This window comes from Chenopodium quinoa, unplaced genomic scaffold (genome assembly GCF_001683475.1).
Source record: "Chenopodium quinoa cultivar QQ74 unplaced genomic scaffold, ASM168347v1, whole genome shotgun sequence".
In the NCBI taxonomy this organism is placed as follows: Eukaryota; Viridiplantae; Streptophyta; class Magnoliopsida; order Caryophyllales; family Amaranthaceae; genus Chenopodium; species Chenopodium quinoa.
Genome location: NW_018744290.1, coordinates 429,234 through 450,534, shown reverse-complemented (window position 1 = coordinate 450,534; position 21,301 = coordinate 429,234). Strand labels below are relative to the sequence as shown.

General features: G+C 33.3%; 1 pseudogene; it reads right to left on the bottom strand.

The window, feature by feature from the left end:
- Positions 1 to 2,482: 2,482 nt before the first annotated feature.
- On the bottom strand, positions 2,483 to 18,675 carry LOC110695312 (annotated as a pseudogene).
- Positions 18,676 to 21,301: the final 2,626 nt, after the last annotated feature.

Below are 21,301 nucleotides of genomic sequence, written 5' to 3'. Positions count from 1 at the left end.
TATATATATATAATACTCCGTAATATATATGCTGCCGATATAAGTATTATTTCAGCATTATGTATCTTTGATTTCGAATTTAACTTGATTTGTCATGTTTAATTTGTTGCATGTATTTCACTTTTATTTCCATTTTAATCCCAGCTATGACTGGTCAAATTGTAATTCTCCCCAATGGATTTTGGGAGTGCATAATAATAAGTTTATTTACAGAATTGGAGAATTAAGCATCGTTATCAATCTTATCATTATTACTTGTATTATTATCATTCATTTTGGTAACACATGCACCCTTTTTTTAATACATTTTATATTTGCTTGGTACTATTAATTTAGAAAACTACATTTCAAAAAAATTAAATAAATACATAAAAATAGAATTGCTTAATTTTTTTCCCCAACTTTTTACATAGGCCACAACTCTTCACATCGTCAATATTCAAAATCTATGCACTTTATTCTTACAAAATAAATAAATAACTTTCAACTAATTTCCCCCTCTTAACCAAAAAATAAAAAAATAATCCTTCCATAACTTTCACTTCTACTCTTTTTTTTTTTTAATTTTCTCCTAACTCTATATTACTCCGTGCATTAGCAGGGTTCTAGTGTGTGACAGCTGACAAATGAAGTACTCCTTCCGTTTCACCTTGGTAGTCTTTTTTTGGAATCAATCACTTAAAAATGAGGAATCCTAATAATCTGAAATTTGATTGCAACTTTGTAATTAATGTTTGTCATTTTCTATTTTATTTGTTTTATTAATGGAAATTGGAGGCAAATTTGAAATCAAATCTATTAATCTATTAACTAAAACTAAAACAGAAAATTCTGATGTCACCGCTGCCTAGTGCCTACATGTCGCTCTCTTAATAAAAAAATTGCCCGCCTAAATGCTAGGATGATGTCATCTTCTTTTTTTTTCGGAGAGGTATCATATTTAACATTTTTGAAATTTAAATATTGGAAGTTTCTACATTACAACAGGAAATTGAAATTATTTTAAACAAATTATCTCCTACATTGAAATATGTATTAGCTCCTACATTGAAATATATATTAGGTGACGTTGAACCGGTACTATATCATAATTTTGATGAAAATCTAAAATTTAAAATTACTCATTTTTTTCGTACAAGGTGCATAATTCTTATATAGATTTTATATAAATCGTGCATTGCACGGAGTCTAACCTAGTCGCCTATAATATATCTTGATTTGGAAGAATTTGCCATGTCGACAATCCACTAGCACATATATTAACCAATCAAAATTATTTGACTCTTTAAACACCCAATTAGATTAATTATTCACTTTCATATTATGAAAATATATGTGAAATTTTTTACGCTCAAAATATTCCATATGTGTATATCATTTTGAAACGCCCAAAATAATATATGGGGCTAACAAAGTGAAACGGAAGGAGTACTAATATATAAATTTTGGTGTTTGATTTAACTATGTGTCGCCTTCTTTCTAACATTATATACATAATACGAAGTTCGTCATACAGTTCGATTTTGGATTAAAATGGATTCATTTATTGTCGGGTCAGTTCGGGTGAATTATTGGTTTTGTTAATTAGTTTTTTTTTTTATTTATTTAATATATTTACAAAATTACCTTATTTAAAATATATTACGGAGTAATAATTTATAAGAATAAAACATGATGTATTGTACTATTTAAAAATATGACATACGGAGTAACATTTATATGATACTCCCTCCGTTTTTAAATAAATAAAACGTTTTCTTTTTTCGACCGTGTTTAAATGAATAAAATATTTCTTTTTTTAGTAATTTCTCTCTTTTTTTTTAAATAATATGCTCTCTATTTTTTAATAATATTTTATTAACTAATGGTTCCCACAAACCCTCTTACTTTTTTCTCTCTCCTCAAACTTACACCCCATTACCTATTATTATAAGGGAAATTTTCAACGGTAACCCCTAACTTTTGCTACGCACCAATGGTAACCCCCTTTTTTTGGATGATACAAAATGACCTTAATTAAAATTTTCATCTCACTCATAACCTTATTTTATTAATTTTATTAACTATAGTTAGATTTATATTTTTTAAAAAAAAATACTAAAAAAATTAACCCAACCACCTACCAAGCCACCCCCACCTGCCCAGCCACCCCCAACTTTATTTTTTTTTCCCTTTCTCCTTCTTCTTCTTCCCTTTCCCCCTCCATAACTTCAGGCCACCACCTCCGCGGCCTCCTGCCCCACTTGCCTTCCGGCCACCCTACCCAAAAACCCATTCATTTCCCGTCCTTTTCCGATTTCCGGCCACCCCCACCTGCCCATACCCCATCCCCTGCGCCGACGAAGCTAATTCGCCCATCTTCACCCACTTTTCCCCCTTAAACCACCATCCTCGACACCCTAAAACCCTAGAAACGAATTCCCTAAATATTTCATGAAGTCACTGAATATTTTCTAAGGCGATGCAAACTCTAATGTTTCCCTTAATTGCGAAGGGCTGGAATGACACGAAGTCGCTGAGCTTTTTCCAACGTGATCCCAAATTTATCTTCCATATCCATTTTTCCTGGTGGAATTCCTCCTTCTAGCTTCCAGTCAAACCTGTGAATTAGTGAACCCAGCATCAAATGGATCATCCGATGAGCCAATGGCAATCCAGGGCATATCCTACGACTAGCACCAAATGGAATCAGCTCAAAATCACAACCTTTTACATCAATTTTAGATCCTATAAATCTCTCAGGCTCAAAGGAGTTTGGTTCTTCCATAGATTCGGTTCCCTTCCAATTGCCCATACATTGACCAGGAATTGTGCATTTTGAGGCACTGTGTAACCGTAGAGCTTCACATATGCATCAACTTTTCTCGGTACTAGAAAGGGTGTTGGTGGGTGTGGCCTGAAGGTTTCCTTGACAATGGCCTGCAAGTATGGGAGCTGGGGTTTTGATTTTAGGGTTTTTTAATTTGGGGTTTTGGCGTGGTGGTTCTGGGGGTGGAGATGGCAGAGGAGGGGTAAGGGGAGATGGCGTGGGGTTCGCCGGCGGGAGAAGGGTTTCGATTCGTCGCTTGCTGTTGGTCAAAGGGAGTTCCGGCAGATTGAGCAATCAGGAGTCTTGGAGGTTCCGGGATTGTGCTACAGAAGCACACCTGCTGTCGTCACCAGTGTTGTTGGTCAAATGGAGTTCCGGCAGATTCGGCGCTGGCCGGGGGATTGGCGGGGATAGGGTGGTGGCGATGGCTACGACTGGTTATGGTGGGTGGGTTTTTTTGGTGGGGGTGGCTAGGCAGGTGGGGGTTATGGTTGGGTTAATTTTTTTATTTTTTATTTTTTTTAAATATAAATCTAACTACAGTTAATATTTAATAAAATAAGGTTATGGGTGGGATGAAATTTTTAACTAAGGTCAATTTAAATAAGTGAAGCGTTTTGACTTTTTGAACTATTCATCTAATTCACTTTGAGTAGTATTTGTGATTTATATATAAGAATTATTATAGTCTTTTGGGTACTTGTTGGAATTGTCTCAATGAAAAATTTATAAATATTTAATTGTTATAATTTTACTTATTTATAATTAAAGATCACTACACGAATCAGGTCGATTTCCGACAGACAGGTTTCAACGTACATGTAATTCCGTCAAAAAAAGGGAAATTTTTGAAGGATTTGTATTCCATCCGTCGGATATTTCCAATTAATTCAAAAATTCCGTCGGAAATCCTTTTAAAATTTAAGACGAAAATTATCCATCCCGTAGGAATATATGTAATTTCCAAAAAAATATTCCGTCTTTAATTAAAATTTCCGACGGATTCCGTCGAAATATAATATAAATTAAAAAAAAATATTTAATCCCTTTAACCCTAAAACCGGATCCCCTTTCCCCTTCTTTTTTTCCGCCTCTTTCTCTTTTCTCGCCATTTTCCCCTTCTATCTTTTTTCCTTCTCTCTCCTCTTCTATTTCCTCTTCTGTTTTCTCTTCTTTCTCACCTCTTTCTTCTCTCATCTTCTTTCCCCTTTTTCTCACACCAACAAAAACCACCGCCGCCGCATCTCTGTAATACCCCGTATTTTTTAAACGTATTTTCTAATTAATTAATTAATTAATTATTTTTTTAAAAGGGTATCTTAATAATTTATTTACTATTTGAATTTTGGAGCCAAAATGATATTTGAATTTTGGCGGCTAAAAGTATTTTAAAACTTAATTATTTTTGGATTTTGAATTATCCATTTATTTTATTTTAAAAATCGGATTATTTATATATTTCGGATATTTTAATTAAAGCAAAAACTATATTTTATTATTAAATTAATAAGGTCCGAAAATTCCTAATTATTGACTAAGATTTTCAGATTTTCCTAGTGTGGAAAATCTGATTTTCTAGGTTAATTATTTAGTGAATAATTGGTATCTTTTTAACTAATTATTTTATACAATAAATATTATTTACACAATTATTTTTAATTCCTTAAATCTAGCAAAATAAATCTCTAAAATATACTAATAGGATCCTAAAATTTGAGCTATGGAAGCTCAATATTTTCGGCCCTCATGGTCAAATTTTGGGTGATTTATTTGGAAAATTGTATTTTTAATTATCTCCTTAAAATCTCTTATTTTCCTTAATTTTATTTCTCCATCTCCTAAATATTTGATCATCTTATTTTCCTACCTTAAATCTTCCTTGATTATTCCCCAAGTAATGTCTTTTGCCATATTATTTTTCATGACAACACACTTTCCTTAATTTTATTATTCTTAATCACCTTAATATCAAAACTTTCCATATTTCTTTCATTCTCTTCTCCAAGTAATTCCTTAATTCTTTTTACCATAATTCTTCCTACATTCTCCTACCATAATTCTTGCATGAGCTAGCCTATAAATACCCCCTCATACCTCTCATATTCTTCACACCAAAAAGTCAATTCTCTTCTTCTCTTTTACTCTTCTTTTCCCTCAACCTTTTCCTACTTTTCTTCTCCTCTTTTCTAAAAGAAAATATGCCCGTATATCTTTGGAGTCAATTTTCGGGCAATTTTGGTCAGTTTTGAGGTTTTCCTATTTCACGGAAAATTGTTTCTCTCGGAATATCCTTGAGTTTAGGCTAAAGAATCACCCAATTTGAAGTTATATAAAGGAGTTATGACCTCTGCAAGTTCTGTCTATTCTTTCTAACGCAAATTCAATTCTCTTTAATCCCATTCCTTTATTTTTTTCATGGTTAGGTTTCTAAAATACAAATACCTATTTCAAAGTTATAATTTTATATTAAAGTATTATTTTTAAAAAAAAAGAGTTTTATAGTCCATGCACATTAGATTTGGGCTTATGTCTAAGATGTTGTGATAACCTTATGGTTATGTTAATTGCAAGGTGTATTCGTGATTGAACTTTGAAAGTGCGAAGTGTTGATTGATATTCAGAATCAAGGTACGTTTAGGTGGCTAGATACATTCGAAAGTGATTGGTTTAAATAACATGTTTTATATGATTTTATTGGTGATTAAATTAAATTGATTTGAACTATGATTTATGAAATAAAGTATGGTTGGAGGAATTGATTTTAATATTTATTTTAATAAATGTTTTTTTGAAGGATTGATTTTAATATCATGTTTTGAATGGTTTGAAATTTTTTATTTTGTTTAACAGAAATTGGTTTTTAAAAGTATGTAGGATGGATTTAAGGAGTTTTTTTTTTTAAAAAAATGGATTTTATAAATAAATTGTAGGATTGATTTTATATCATGTTTTGAATAAAATTATTTATCATGTTTTAAAAAGATTTGATTTTGAAAGCAAAAAAAGGAGTTTTGAATTATGTTGGAATTTTGAAATTGAAAAAGGATTTATGGAATTTTTATTATTAAAGCTTTACAAGCATGTTGATAGTAATCCCACTATGCGGATTTGGTAGATAAGACTTTGGACTTTGTATAACCGAGTCTTTCCTCAAGAATAGCCTTGAAATAGTAGGAGACTAGCTTGGGGGGTGTGCACACTTGGGTGAGGAATTGGTTTTCAAAAGAGGAATTGGTTTTAAACCGTTTTATCGAATTATTGAATAATTGGAATTGGTTTTGAATCATGAATTTTGGAATTATATTATTAAAATTGGTTTTGAAACTATGAGTTTTGGGAATTATTGGATTGACATTGGAATTGGTTTGTAAAAGCATGTTTCCAAATAAATTGAACTTACTTTTCTTGCACTTATCGTACTTAGCAAATTTTTCTAATCCGTATTTCCTATTTGTTTTGGTTCGCCCTGTTTACCTTAACGGTAATTAAGCAGTGTTAACTACTTTCAGGTGGAGTCAATATTTGAGCATATGGGAGTCCGGGATGTTCTTCACCTAGATTAGGAAATGTTGGTCTTTGTTTATTTATGAGTACTCATGACAATGGTTTCTATTTATAGTTATTATTAATAAAGAAAGAGTTTGAGTTTCCGCTGCGAAGTATTGGTTTTGGTTAGTAGTTTTGGTAGCTTTGCGTAATCACGCGGCGGTAATATACCTAAGTCTATCTCTATGGTATAATTATACGTATTATACTAGTATTTCCGTAGATGGAGATTTGGGGGTGTTACAATCTCACACCAGCATTAACAACCACCAACGTCAACAACATCAACACCGCCGTGCAACAACAACTACGCAACCAACACTACTACTACCACCACCACCACCACTGTGCATCCAACACAAGCCCGACCACCATCTCAAGGTTTTTTGTATTAATTTAGGTTAGATGGTAGATCTAGGTTTTTTTTTTTCAATATTTATGATTATAGTTAATTTTTTTATGTAATTGTAATATAAGCTAATATTATTAGATAATTGTAAATTTATTTATTTCCTTCAAATTCCTTTGGTTAATTTTTTTTTTTAATGAAATTGCGAATAAATATGTAGATCTACTGGTTTGTGGTAATTGTGAATTAGTTTGTGACTTTGTGGGTTTGTGGTAATTTTCGATTTTTACTGTGATAATTTACTTTTTTTTGGGATATAATTTTTCGTTTTTGTGGTGTCCATTTTGGTTTTTGTTTTTTTTTTTTTTGGACGGTGAAGGCTGGTGGGGGATGGTACGGGTAAAGATAGCTCTGGGCCGTGGCGAGTCATGCCTTGTGCCAGAACCACGTGCTTTGGGGTTCGTTAGGCTCGGCCCATGAGTTTCGTGTCGTGCCGTGTCGAGCAGAAGTTTTCAAAAGGTTGGCCCGTGCACGACCCAGGCTCACGTGCCATCGTGGCGGGCTTGCGTGCCTAAACAAAATTATTGCATTGATTTTAGCATGTGCTTTGTCGTGCTGGGCCGGTCGTGCCGTGCCTTATCGTGCTTCTCCCAAATAAAGACCGCCAAGCCCGGCCCACGGCTCACACCCACAGTATTGTGATGTGCTTTTTTCGTGCTAGGTCGTGTCAGGCTTCGAGCCGGCCCGACCCAGTGCCATCTTTTGGTACGGGTGGGAAATGGTGGCGTGGGGGCTAATGTGGGGTGGGAAATGGTGGTGTCGTGACTTGTGAGGTCTAGATCTAATGGATTTTGCTTTTTATGTGTATAGACACGACATTTAATAAAAATAGTAAAATATGCTAAATGTCATATTTGTCCATGTGATACAAACAAATTATAGAGTGAAATGTAGGGGTAATCTGGGAAATAATGGTTGTTGCAAATAATAAGGAATAGAAACGAATGTAGAATATTATAAATTGTGATTTAGTTCTCCGGCTAGGACCTCTTTTGCAAAATAATAATAATAATAATAATAATAATAATTAAAGTGCAATTTAAAAAAAAATGAATGGTCTTGACTCTTGAGGTCTTGACCTTTAAAATGACTGTGTTTAGTCCTTGACATGCTATAAAACTGAGAATACAAAATGTCAATTCTTAAAACAAAATGTCAAAAGAATAGGGATGTCCATTTAGTTTTCGGTTTGGATTTAGGCCAAATTCAATCCGATCCTAAATAAAATCCGATTTTGAATTATCATATCCAACCTGATCCAAATTCCTCACCAAATCCAATCAGAATAAAAATTTGATTATTTTGATCCGAAAATCCGAATTAAAATATGTTGTAAATTTTTTGAAAATATAGTTTTATATGATTAATATTAATGTAATTATAAATATAGTTTAACATAATTAATATTAACAATTCTTATTTGTATAATAATGGTTTCATATTTCGATTATTACGGTTTTTTAATCCAAACTAGTATTTAGCCCTCGCGATGCACGGGTTAATTTTTGGCTAATAATTTTTTTAATTAAAAAACTTGTACTATTGTGTATTTGGATAATATTGTTCCCATAAATAAAATACTACGTAAATGTAATGAAATATATTCTTTTAAAAAAACAACGAAAAAGTAAAAAATGAATTTTGGAAAGAAATTTGAAAAAAAAAATGAAGTGTAAATAAAGTTGAGAAAATATACCTTTGATTGCTCCCATAAATTCAATACCACTATTATTTCTTGAAGTTTATATAGATTTTGATAGTAATAATTTTTATTTTAAATTACTTGAGATAAATTATAGATTTAGGAATTGTAAAGAGAGGGAAGATAAAGAAAGAGTAAAAAGTGAGAAAGAGAGAAGGAAGATAAATTATTAAATTTTTGTGTAATTAAAAAATAATACGAAGTATAATGAAATTTAGAGGAACCAAGAGATAGAAATAAAAATTGATATAGTATTTTTAAAGTGATTCAAATTAAAGCATTTGGGAGAAAAAAGAATTTTTTTTTTTTTTTAATTTTTAATATTTACACTTTAGTTGGAAAAAAAAAAGTGTCCTTTACACTTTCGGTTTTAAAATAATACGGTGTAGTATAGATTGGATTAAATTGGATTTTCGGTTTTAGGGTATGTTCTATTCACCTTATCTTCACTTATTTCAGATCTTATAAACTCAGAAAAGTACAGTTATTCATATAAAATAAGTTTAGAAAAAAAATAAGTTTTGATCTGATACGGGTTACCCAAGTTTATATTGCAACTAAATTTTTTTTTATAAGGCATAATAAAAATTTAGATAAGTAAAATTCGGGTGAATAGAATAAACCTTAATTAATATTGTGAAACTTAATATTAATATAGTTCGTATAAATTTAAACCTATTTAACAACATTTTGATTGCATGATTATGTCAATTATCGTACCAGTATTTTGGAATATCCCTACATTTTTAAAAGTATGAGTAAACTCTTATGAATAGTGTTGAGACGGTTATGCCCCTAAAAATGTTTATTTACGTATTTACCCATTTTAAAAGTATGACCACACTTTTATGAATAGAGTTGAGACGATTATGTTCCTAAAATGTTTACTTATATACTTGCCCGCATTAATGTTAATTTTGATTAACCTCTTAACAACAGTGTGTGGACATTTATACCCTTAAAAAAATTTGTTTAATATATTTACCCCTTATTAATGTTGTTAACAACTAAAGTTATAACATAACGTCAAATCAAAAGAACTTCTCAGACATGGCTAACTAATTAGCTACGATGCGCGCGATACTTCTCGAGCATGACTAGTTATGACGCGCATCGCACACGTTAACCGCCCTAGTTTTAATATAATTAGAACTCTAACCCTTCTCTTTTCTTTATCGGGTATTCGGGATTACAAATTTGGCTATTTTCGATCTTTTTTATCCAATTCATTTAGGAATTTGCGGTTGATTTCATAAAGCTAGCTACAGTTTATGAGCATTGTGGGTTTGTTCTGTTTTGTCTATCTCTCGATCAATTATGAGCATCGTGGGTTTAATCGGTTTTGTCTGTTTCTCAAGCCATCGTCAAAAAGTCAGGGTGTTAACTACATAATGGAATCTCTATTCATCAACTGAAAGCTGATTTATGGTGATTTTTTTTTTTATCATAAACTATCTAATAAATCAGGCCTATATTTTATGAGAAATCACCTAATAAATAAAATAGGCCTATATTTTGTGAAAAATTACCTATAATTAAAATGTTGTAAGAAACTACCTTATAAAATTAACGGTAAAATGTTGTAAAACTCAACCTCGATCTGCCGGATTTCCACCGTTGACCCACCTCAAAACACCCCAAAAACCACCGTTTTCATCCCCAAAACCAACATAACTTGCTTGAAATCGCCTCTGCCATGACGAAACAACCATCCAACCCCAAAACAACCCCCTCAAACCCCAAAAACCACCATCCCAAAAACGCAAAACTACCCTCACCAACTTGGAATATCCTCCAACCACCTAAAAAATAACCTTACCACATTGAAAACCAACCCTCGCGTTGGTTTCGGGGGGATGTTATGAGGTGGGTTAACGGTGAAAATTCGGTTAAAGGTGTTATTTTACAACATTTTAACTTTTATTAGATAGTTTCTTACAACATTTTCTTCTTAAGTAATTTCTCACAAAATTTAGGTTTAATTAGGTAGTTTATGACAAGAAATCTTTCATATTATTTACAAGTTTTGAGCTTTTGACTCATTGGACAATATTCACAAATTTTCCACTAACGTTTGTGATTTATATATCCACTAAGTTAGGCCCTATTCACTTCACCTTATAAAATAAATTTCAGTAAAAAAAAATTCAGTTTAGCAAAAATAATTTCAGTTCAGTAAAAATAAGTTTAGTTCTGTAAAAATAGTTTCAGTTCAGTAAAAATCAGTAACTTTAAAGAAGAAATTAATATAAAGAGAATTAGTAAAAATAATTTAAGTTCAGCAAAAATAATTTCAGTTCAGTAAAAATAAGTTCAGTTTAGCAAAAATAAGATGAAGTGAACGGGGCCTTAGTGAAAAATTAATGATCGCGTAAATGGAAAATTCATATATTCACAAATATTCCACTAAGTTTAATTTTGATCTTGTTAAATTTGTTTTTAATGTAAATTTTCCAAATTACTCCATATGGAGAATTGAAATAGAAAAACTTTTCTTAATTAATTAGTGATCGTGCAGGAGAGTAATATTAGGAGTTCATGAGTAGGTTACGTGCAAAGAAAGCTAGCTAGACTGATTGGGCATTATTATATACATATTACATATATAATATACAGTATGTAATACTGTATGTATTAAAAAGTTGATAATGTATTGATTATCTGAATGTATGCAGATAATATACTGCTTGTCTTGCGCCAGATTTGGTGGATGACGGTTATGAGTGCTGATTTGCGCCAGATTTGGTGGATGACGGTTATGAGTGCTGATTCTGTCTATCGAATGGGGTGATTCTGAGCACGTGTAGGGTGGTCGATCGCACAGGGCCCCTAAGTGAAAGTACTATAAACGGGCCCTAATATTTGAAACTTACTTATGCAAAGTAAGAGATAACTTGTTAATTAATAATCTATTAATCAATTTTATCATAAAATTTATAATTTAGTAAAATATTTTTCCTTAAAGAAATGATTTTAGGGCCCAATTTAACAAAATTGCACCGACCATTTTCAGTGTTAGCATTTGTAGCTCCGCCTCTGCTATCTAACATGATATAGTGGCAATTATTGTTACAGGCCGGTTGATACTTTAATTTACTATAAAACATAAATAAAATAGCAGCTAAGTATTTACTAGCAACATAAATACAAAGACGAGATGTAAAATTGAAGCTACAAAAATCAAATTTACTAGCTAAGCTAAATTTTTTAGTAGCAATTTTTTTTTAAATTAGAAAGTCTATATCAATAAATAATCTAGGATACTTTCTTCTTATTGTTTTGTATAGCTAGATATTTATCTTTAATAAAAGATTCAAGTGTTATATACTCTGTATTAATTTATTCGATAACCTACGAAAAAAATAATTATTCAAATTCAATCTATAGTAATATAAAGTGAAAGGGATTTTGAGTGATAAATTTTACTTTTCCAAAATACCCTCTCATCTTTTATTTTCTTTAAAAGAAAAAACTACCATCCTTTTATTTTATGGGTAATGCTATATGCAGACTTCCATTTTTAGTATTAAGTTGGGAATTTATCGACAATTCACGAGTAAATCAGTGTAATAAATAATGTTTATTTATTGTCTATTATTTTCACTTTTAGCTTCTTATATGCAGCCCTAAGGGATGCATATATCATTTTCCTTATTTTATTAAAATATAACTACCATCTTTTAATAATTTTTTAAAAAAACCTACCATTATTTTAATTTTTTTTAAATTTTTTTTTATAGGGAATACTATTAGCCTCCATGACTTCATCAATTTTTAAAGCCACAATTTTTTTTTTTATTAGATTAAGGTAGATAATATCTCAGGGAATTAAAAAAAAGGAGAATCGAGCCAAATAAATTTTTATGTTGCACACGCAATGTGCGTGTCTCCTAACTTGTAACATACTTTTTCCGTTCTTTTTTACTTGACTCGATTTGACTTTTACACTACTCACCACCCCAATTTTGACCGTCTTTTGTGAATTATATATAAGTAAAAACATATTCATGTGGGATTTTGTTAGATTCGTCTTTTGTAACAATTTGTTTAAATAGCTTTTTTGTGTCACTAAGATTGAGAAAAAAATTGACAATTTAGAGTGAAGGAGAATCGAACCTAGAATCTAGGATATTAAAAGCTTTAACAAACTAAAAGGTCAAACCATTGAAGCAAATGCAATATTACAAAAAATACCTCACAAGAATATTATATATACATAATTTTAAGCGGGCCAAACATATCAAAAGGCGCAAAATTGGACCGCTGGGACTGGGCCTCCACCAGCCCCCCTGGCTTTGCCCATAACTCGCTTTATGCTCGTAGTGTTGGCTCGCTGCACCCAAGTCATAATCTCATAAGGATTTTTTCCCCTTTTATAGAATGACTAGCAGTTCAAATTATTAGACCCTTTAGATATGAAAGGCTCTTCGCACTCCATTCTAGTATAATGTCTAAAATGTTTGGTCATACATGTTTATTCATCAGTTACCATATACTCAATCCGTTTCATAATAATTGCAGATTTGCAATACTAGAGGGTGTGAACAAAATTTTAGGAGAATTATAGTTAGTGACCAAAAGAAGATTTTTTATTACACTGTATAAAAAAAAAGTAGAGTATATAAGAAAAAAGAGAAATAATAATAATATTTGTGAAAGTAGGATTAGTGTGAGAGAGATAAATCTATCTATCTATAAATAATACTCCATTTGTATTTAAATAAGTGAAACATTTCTCTTGTACGCCAATGCATAACTTTGAATGATAATATCCACAGCTAGAAAACAGGCGATTTTCGACGGAATTATTCCGTTGAAAACTGTCATCGTAAATGTATTTGTGGGAAAAACGACTTTTTCCGCTGAAAACTTTTCCACTGGAAAATTCCGACGGAATTTCCATCGGAAAATCCAACCAAAATAATAATAAAATAAAATAAAATAAATCCCACCACCACTAGCCCCAACCCTACTCACACCACCAGCACTTACCCTACCACAAACCTAACCCCACAACAGCCCCACCACACACCACCTCACAACACCACCATTTCCCACCCTACACCAGCCACAACCACTATACAATTCAAAAATCGTCCCAAAAAAAAGCCAAAAACCAGTAGATCTAGACCTCACAACACCACCATTTCCTACCCCACATCAGCCCCCACACCACCATTTCCCACCCGTACCTAAAGATGGCACTGGGCCGGGCCGGCCCGAAGCCCGACACGGCCTAGCACGGTACTGTGCGTGTGAGCCGTGGGCCGGGCTTGGCCGTCTTTATTTGGGAGAAGCACAATAAGGAACAGCACAACCAGGCCGGCCCAGCACGACAAAGCATGCTAAAATCAATGCAGTAATTTTGCTTAGGCACGCAAGCCCGGCACGATGGCACGTGGGCCTGGTCGTGCACGGGCCAACCTTTTGAAAACTTCTGCTCGACACGGCACGACACGAAACTCATGGGCCAAGCCTAACTAACCCCAAAGCACGTGGGCCTGGCACAAGGCATGACCTGGCACGGCCCAGAGCTATCTTTACCCGTACCAGCCCCCACCAACCTTCACCGTCCAAAAAAAAAAACAAAAAACAAAAACCAAAATGGACACCAAAAAACCTAAAAATTATATCCTAAAAAACGTAAATTGCCACAGAAAAAATCAAAAATTACCACAAACCCAAAAGTCACAAACTAATTCACAATTACTACAAACCAATAGATCTACATATTTATTCGCAATTTCATTAGAAAAAAAAATTAACCAAAGGAATTTAAAGGAAATAAATAAATTTACAATTATCTAATAAAATTAGCTAATATTACAAGTACATAAAAAATTAACTATAATCATAAATATTGAAAAAAAAACTAGATCTACCTTCTAACCTAAATTAATACAAAAAACCTTGAGATGGTGGTCAGGCTTGTGTTGGTTGCACAGTGGTGGTGGTGGTGATGGTGGTAGTGTTGGTTGCGCCGTTGTTGTTGCACGGCGGTGTTGATGTTGTTGACGTTGGTGGTTGTTGTTGTTGGTGTGATATTGTAACACCCCCAAATCTCTCTATACGGAAATACTAGTATAATACGTATAATTATGCTGTAGAGATAGACTTAGGCGTATTACCGCCGCGTGATTACGCAAAGCTACCAAAACTACTAACCAAAACCAATACTTCGCAGCGGAAACTCAAACTCTTTCTTTATTAATAATAACTATAAATAGAAACCATTGTCATGAGTACTCATAAATAAACAAAAACCAACATTCCTAATCTAGGTGAAGAATATCCCGGACTCCCATATGCTCAAATATTGACTCCACCTGAAAGTAGTTAACACTGCTTAATTACCGTTAAGGTAACAGGGCGAACCAAAACAAATAAGAAATACGGATTAGAAAAATATTCTAAGTACGATAAGTGCAAGATAAGTAAATTCAATTTATTTGCAAACATGCTTTTAAAAACCAATTCCAATGGTAATCCAATAATTCCCAAAGCTCATAGTTTCAAAACCAATTCCAATAATATAATTCCAAAACTCCTAGTTTCAAAACCAATTCCAATTATTCAATAATTCGATAAAACGATAAGTAAAACCAATTCCTCTTTTGAAAACCAATTCCTCACCCAAGTGTGCACACCCCCCAAGCTAGTCTCCTACTATTTCAAGGCTATTCTTGAGGAATACTCGGTTATACAAAGTCCAAAGTCTTATCTACCAAATCCGCATAGTAGGATTACTATCAACATGCTTGTAAATCTTTAATAATAAAAATTCCATAAATCCTTTTCCAATTTCAAAATTCCAACATAATTCAAAACTCCTTTTATTTGCTTTCAAAATCAAATCTTTTTAAAACATGATAAATAATTTTATTCAAAACATGATATAAACTTAAAAGTCGTTGCCTTTTAAGATCAGTTTGCCCATATGTGGCAGGGTGAAATGTTGTACTCATCTTAAGTGTTGTACCAAAGTTTTCCTGCACACTCTTCCAGAACCTTGAAAGAAACCTAGAATCTCTGTCAGACACAATATCTTTTGGAACCCTATGTAGTCTCACCACATTTTTTATGTAAGCTTTTGCAAGTTGTTCCATCTTCCAGGTCTCCTTCATTGGTATAATCACTGTAGATTTTGTAAGTCTATCCACCATTACCCAAATGGTGTCATTTCCACTCTTTGACTTTGGGAGGCAAGTCACAAAGTCCATTGAAATACAATCCCATTTCCATCCAGGAATTTCCAATGATTACACAGTTCCTTGCGGTCTTTTGTGTTCTATCTTCACTTTCTGACAAGTTAAACACTTTGCCACAAATTCTGCAACTTCATTCTTCATTCTGGGCCACCAATACACCTTTTTCAAGTCTTTATACAGCCTGTCCCTTCCTGGGTGTACTGAGTATGGTGTATTGTGACTTTCTTCCATTAACTTTCCCTTTACCTCCTCACATTTTTGTGGTACACACCAACGGCCTTTGTACCTTAAACTCCCATCTTCATGAATTTTGAAATCCGTAGCTTTTCACTAGGCAAAAAACCTCAATCCCCACCGGTTCAAACCACACATTCCCTGCCGGTTTTGAACCGTTCTTGATTTGGGGGGTGCTAAATCCCCAAAGATTTCCCACCGGTTTTGGAGTGAACCGGTGGCAAAAACATGTGATTTATCTTATAGCTGGAGGACTTTTCCCACCGGTTTTCAAGTGAACCGGTGGCAAAACTATAACATTTCCCACCGGTTTTCACACTGACCCGGTGCCAAAAGTGCCCCAAAAAATTAAATTTTTTTTATTTGCATTTTTTTCACTTAAATTGTACCAAATACTTATATATAATCATAATATACATAAAACACATATATTTGCCTCAATAACTTGTAATATTACACTTTAAAAACTGAAAAAAAAAACATATAGTTGTTTTGCTGGGCCTGGTGCTACAACGTTGTGAACGATAGTGCATGTCAACAAGATAATTATAAAAGCTGCCCAGAACACCTCCGATAACTCCAAGAACTATCACAGCCAGGATATCATAACTACTGCTGTTCTGCTTCTACTACTGCTACTGCTGTTCTGCTACTGCTTCTGCTACTATTGTTCTGCTTCTGCTACTTTGTGTTCTGCTTGTTGTTCTGCTATTGCTATTCTACTACTGCTTGCATTGCTTTGTTGTTCTGCTATTGCTATTCTGCTACTGCTTAAAAAAACGTATTTGTTGGAATCTGTGTTAATAAATTAGAAGAAACAAATCCATTCAGCAAGGTGATTTTTCTAAGAGCATAGCATGGATACTGGAAACTATATGCAACAAAATAACCTAATAAGGAACCATAGAGTTGCATGATCCCTAAAGAGAAACATCAGACCCATAGTCTAAACTAGATGCAGCATTCTTTTCTGAAAGAAAGTAAAAGAATTTCAATCACTTGGACCACATGGCCAACAGCCCGTACTATTCAGACACCTCATTTTATATCGTGTTGACTGCTATGTACTTGACACTAAAATAAGTGTGTAGACAATTTATTATCACATTTCGGACCAAAATCATCCAAAATCTTTCATAAAGCAGCTAAGTCTGACACTTAGACAAGATCTCCTATCCAATACAAATAGCCAATTCTGAGTAACATAGCTTCTTATCATCCATCTGTTTTCCCTCTCTCCTTCTTAGAGACAGTGTATTAGGACTGCCAGTTCATAAATCTAAAGGTGTGGACAAAGCTAAATAAGGTCAGAGCCCATACGCTACAAGTAACAACTAACAGCGGTACGAAAATCCAAGATAGAAACAGATAAGGTCAAAGTAAGGGTTAAATAAATTTCAAAGGAAAAGAAATACTTGGATAAGAGAGAATGTGTGGTCCAAAAAATCTAAATTATATAAGATTTACCGAGAAAGGAAAGATGCCAAGTGAGTACGAAATTCATGAAATGGACCAAAACAGAAAGTAGATAGCAATTCATGGAACGAAGGTAGTAGTTAATAATAAAATGGCACTTTGTATCATGATAGCAATAGAAAATTAAATGTTTGTAAAATAAGACAAAAGAAAACATCCATATAATAAAAGAAAAGACTGGCTTCATCATCAAAAACACCACATGCAATCCTAATAAGACAAAGGAAGATATCCATATACGAGTAATAGAAGAAAAGACTACTTCATCATCAAAAACACCAAATACAATCCCTCCTAAAATAAAAATGCTAATATGATATTTTATGAGTCGGCAAGGAATTCGTTTGACAAAATTTGTTGGCTAGTTAGTAAGGCATACACTGAATCAACTTATTGCATGTTTATGCTTAGAAGCCTTAGACCACAACTCGTTTGAATAAGCCGTCTCAAGACCAGCTGATTGCAGCAAAAATAAGTTGTGAGACCGATCTCATCATACAACTATAATTCTAGCGGCGAAATGCCTCTGCCTATTGCTAGAAGTTTGTTTGATCACCTCACATGAATGATGCAAACTACAATATCCCAACATTAAAAATCAGTTTTTGCTTCATAGTTCAGAGAAATTTAAAGTTCAAATGCTTCATTATTATACATATGCAACAAGCTATGATCAATCAAATGATCCAGAATTCACAAATTAAGTTAAGAAATTATTAATCTGATCATATATATCCCTCTTCATTTTTAAGAATCTACATTTCTGTAACAAATGAACTCTTTTAATTATTTCTTCCACAAATCAGATCAGATGAACCCGATTCGGATTTCATACACTTAACAAATTATCAAGCATATTCAAACAAATGATCCTCAGAAAATAACATATATACTGTACATAACTTTAACCGTATATGTTTACATCATCAAAATATGCATTAATAATATGAATTTTATTGTATGTCACCGACAAATCTTTTAGATCAAGCAAAGAAAAGACAGCAACAGTCCAAATATGAGCCACAAAATAATAACAGAACTGCTAAAAATCAGGTGAGTTTAATCTGATAAAATTCCATTCCAACTTCCAAAACTACTACTATAATTAAACATTTCATAGATTAATTAAACGTGATTAGCACTAATAAGTCAAATTATGAAATATATGCAGATTCAACTATTCAAGGTATGCACATACCTTGTGGAGAAATCTGCCACCACCACCACCAAACAATCGAGTCGCCTCGTAAATGGTAACATGAAGAACACCATGTAATAGTATCTTCGCCATATTATATCAATCAACCTAAATCATAAATAATTGTATAAAATAAGAAAACATCATAATTATAAGCAATAATAACAACATTTTGTAGCAAATTCATCAGATTAATTATACACTATATCTATATAATTTTATTTTTACCTGAAACAAACCAATAGTAATCTCTGAACTTATTTATTTATTTTTTCAGAAAAAAAAAGATGAAAAACAAAACAAAATAACAAAACTGAAAGCAATAAAAAAATTAAGGGAAAAACAAGAATAGAGCAATTCAACAAATTTAGCAACATGGTCTTCCTGACTTTAGGACTAGAGCTAGCTAAGTATCAATATTATGCTGCCAGAACTTGCACTAACTGCTAGCATAAACATCATTTGAAAAGACTTAATCTATTGATGCATCCAATTTATGTGTGATAAATATAAGCTCAAGAACTTGCAACAAGATAAGACTTGCCTAATATACTTAAGTAGACTAGAAGACTCCTAGGACAACAATTCTATATTCTCAATTCTATCTAACTGACAAAACACCTGAGGTAAACAGGATTATAGCTTGCAAAATCCATGAACAAGCAAAATTTACAATAAACTCAGATCATTAACATATCATATTAATTTCCAAAAAGCTAATCTAATTTTGTCAATATACTACTGATTAGTGCATTAACACAATTATACTCTTACAATCATCAAGCGGTGTACTGAAATACAAACTTCTTGATAAGCCACTTCCTCACATATACTGGATTCAACATATACTATTTAGGACCACCAAGCTCATTACTTAAATCTTATTAGTTATAGACTACCACATGGCATAAGTGTACTGAAATGTAGTCTAAAGCATAAAAGCATCCGGTAGACATATTAAAAATACAGTAGGCTTACTCTGCATAAATACATTAATAAAAACTGAAAATTAGTTAAACCATGAATATATAAATAATCTCCCCGACCTTTAAAAAAATTGGACCAAGACAAGAACCCCCAAGACACAGCATGAAGTATATCTTGTTTGGATGCAAAGGCCAAACCAGAGAAACTCACCTCTACTGGCTCCAACTCTAGAGAAAATCTGATGCAAGTTATACAAAATGGGTGATCACATTCTGATAGCAAACCAAGCTTCCGTTCAAAGGCTGCTGTCTTAGCGAGCACACGTTCTAAGCACACACTGCACTCTATCTCTTGATTGCGTTTTAGCCCAACAACCACTCCCCAACCCAGCCACGACAGCCACCCCCTCCCCTTGCACCACCACTGAAACCACCCTCCTTCCAGAGCCACATAAGCGCAATAGACCCCCCGCCCCAGCCTCACCAACGAAACCGCCCAAAACTTGAATTCCTTAACCCGAAACCACCCTAACTCCCATCCCTTTCCCCACCAGAAACCCCCACCCCTTTCCCTGACCCGAAACCGCCGTAGACTCGAAACTCTACCCCTGAAACCATTCCCCCACCCCCAGAATTTGTGAATTTGTGTTTTTCCTATAAAATAAAATAAATAAACTACAATTCACAAATTAGAAACCAAAATTGACTCAATTATCAAACTAGACTCCAAAAATTAAGTTAAATTCTTCGACTTTATACAACCAATAGTTCAATTTTCCAACTTCGAATAACCCTAAATTGAGTATATACTAACAATTAAATACACGAGTAACACTAGATTGTCAAAATTAATATTAGATGATTAAAGAAAAAGAAGCATCTAACCTTAGAGACTGCTTCAATGGAGGAGAGAAAGCTCAGAAGCCCCTTCAATGGAGAATTTCGAGTACGCTTAAATGGAGGAGAGAGAGAGGAAAGAGTACAACGAGAAACGCTTAAATGGACGAGGGAGAGAGGAAGGAGTACGGCGAGAAAGATATGAAGGAGTACATAGAGAGGAAGGAGTACAGAGAGGTTCGTTTTAATGGAGGAGAGGGAGAGGAGAGAGAGGTAGCGCAGACGAGAGAGGAGGAAAGATCGAGGAATTGAAGGAGAAAGAAAGAAGAATATAAGCGGTTTTTTTTTATTTCATAACACTTTTCCCACCGGTTTTGTTAGAACCGGTGCGAAAAACATACTTTTCCCACTGGTTTGGTTAGAACCAGTGGCAAATCCATTTTCCCTCTTTTTTTTTTTTTTTTTTTATAAAACAAAACTTTTCCCACCGGTTTTCAAGAACCGGTGGAAAAAGGGGGGTGCCTTTTTCAATTTTTCTACTAGTGTTTCCTTGCTTTATTTTCTCACGAATCATATCCAACTTTACATCTCCTGCTTGATTCTTTCTTATCTCATCAAATATTGTTGGTTTAATACTTAGGTTCGCAAGTATGCTTGCCGGCACTCCCCATTCTACCATTTCTAGATTCATTCTCCTCATTTCTTTACATAACTCATCAGCCACTATCAAAGTATTCAATCCATGACTGGTTTTACGACTTAGAGCATCAGCGACTACATTTGCTTTCCCTTCATGATATTGTATGTCTAAGTCATAATCCGTCGTATATTCTAACCTTCTCCTCTGCCGTGAGTTAAAATCCCTTTGAGTGAAAATGTATTTCAAACTCTTATGGTCTGTATAAATCCTACATTTCACTCCATACAAGTAGTGCCTCCAATCTTTAGTGCAAAAA